General features: G+C 40.1%; 1 non-coding gene across 1 annotated transcript; it reads left to right on the forward strand.

Annotated features, from left to right (window-relative positions):
- The first annotated feature begins 376 nt into the window (after positions 1 to 376).
- LOC18424755 (dirigent protein 22) lies at positions 377 to 1,137 on the forward strand. Its single transcript, XR_002279351.2, has one exon. It is a non-coding gene; the product is annotated as a dirigent protein 22 (transcript).
- Positions 1,138 to 1,532: the final 395 nt, after the last annotated feature.

The raw sequence follows: 1,532 nt of genomic DNA on the forward strand, positions 1-1,532 counted from the left end.
GTTGGACTTCGTAACTTCACCCATTGAATTTATGTGAAATTGTAAATTGTCTTGCATATTTTCATAATATTCAAATATTAAATTATATAAAAAGTTGCATCAATTTGTTTTATAAGATAAATGTATGTAATATGATGGTGTATACTTAATCTAAATTTTTCTATTTGTTTTTAATTTGTTTTGGGGATTTTGACCGAATTTTTTTAACAAAATCTATTTGACCGGTTAGTCCGGTTAACCACTCCGGTTAATCCGGTTCCGATTCCAATCGCTCCCAACCTCATGACCCGTTAACAGTTCCGGTTCAATTTTGCGAACATTGCTCTATATATACCTAAACATAGAACACCATTCCTCAATCTTGCTCTACCTCCCATCCTTAATTTTTTCTTCTTTTTTTTTCTTGGATCATGAACACTGTAAACCTGCTTTCCTCCTTCTAACGCTGTCTGCCAACCCGATGGCCATGAATCTCTTCAAATCCTCCTCCCTCTCTCCTCTCCCTCTCCTACTCCTCACCATCTTCTTTGCTATGACCAGTGCCCAGAAACAAAGCAACGTACCCCAAAAATTTCTTCCAGAAAACGGTTTCGGAAAAGAGAAGGTGGGCCATCTCCATTTCTTCTTCCATGACACACTTAATGGCCTGAATCCGACAGCCATACATGTGGCCGAGGCAACGTCCACAAAGACATCTAAGACTGGTTTCGGAGCGATTGTGATGATAGATGATCCCCTGACAGAAGGACCCATGCTTAGCTCTATGCTTTTGGGGAGGGCTCAAGGATTCTTTGCATCAGCAGCTTTAGAGGAATTTGGGTATCTGATGACCTTCAACTATGTATTTGTTGAAGGGAAATACAAGGGGAGCGCCCTCAGCATTTTGGGGAGGAACCCTGTGCTGAATGAGATGAGGGAGATGGCAGTGGTGGGAGGAAGTGGAGCTTTTCGATTTGCTCGTGGCCTATGCCTTGGCCAAGACCCACTCTTTCAATGCCACCACTGGAGATGCTGTAATTGAATATAATGTGGCCGTTATTCATTATTGAAACCCCTCTTAAGGATTGCATACTATTAGATCATGTACTTCTGTTGTAAGGTGATCACAAATGTAGTCATTGATTTCAAATTGGGCAACCATCTTAGGGTGTGTAAAAAAGTTCGAGATTTTTTCTTTTTTTTTATACCAATCAACGTCACATTCACAACCATCTTAAGGTGTGTAAGAAAGTTTGATTGTTCAATAGAATGAAAAAAGAACGTGAGAGCAGGTAGGATCGGGGCCGAATCCGACCAGATCCGGATCTGGATCGGTATAGTGTACATCAAATATAGCTCCAAATCAGATCTTGGCTATTCGGATCCGGATCTAAATCTGAATAGTATAAATTGGATCCAGATCCAAATTATATATATATATAATAACAATTTACTACTTAAAAAACAAATCACGTTGGATCTGGAGCTGGATCCGAGTCAAATCCGGATCCGATCCACCTACACTTGGATCCGATCAGGATTTAAATTTGGAC

Source organism: Amborella trichopoda, chromosome 11 (assembly GCF_054954075.1).
Source record: "Amborella trichopoda isolate Santa Cruz 75 chromosome 11, AtrichopodaSantaCruz75HAP2 v2.0, whole genome shotgun sequence".
In the NCBI taxonomy this organism is placed as follows: Eukaryota; Viridiplantae; Streptophyta; class Magnoliopsida; order Amborellales; family Amborellaceae; genus Amborella; species Amborella trichopoda.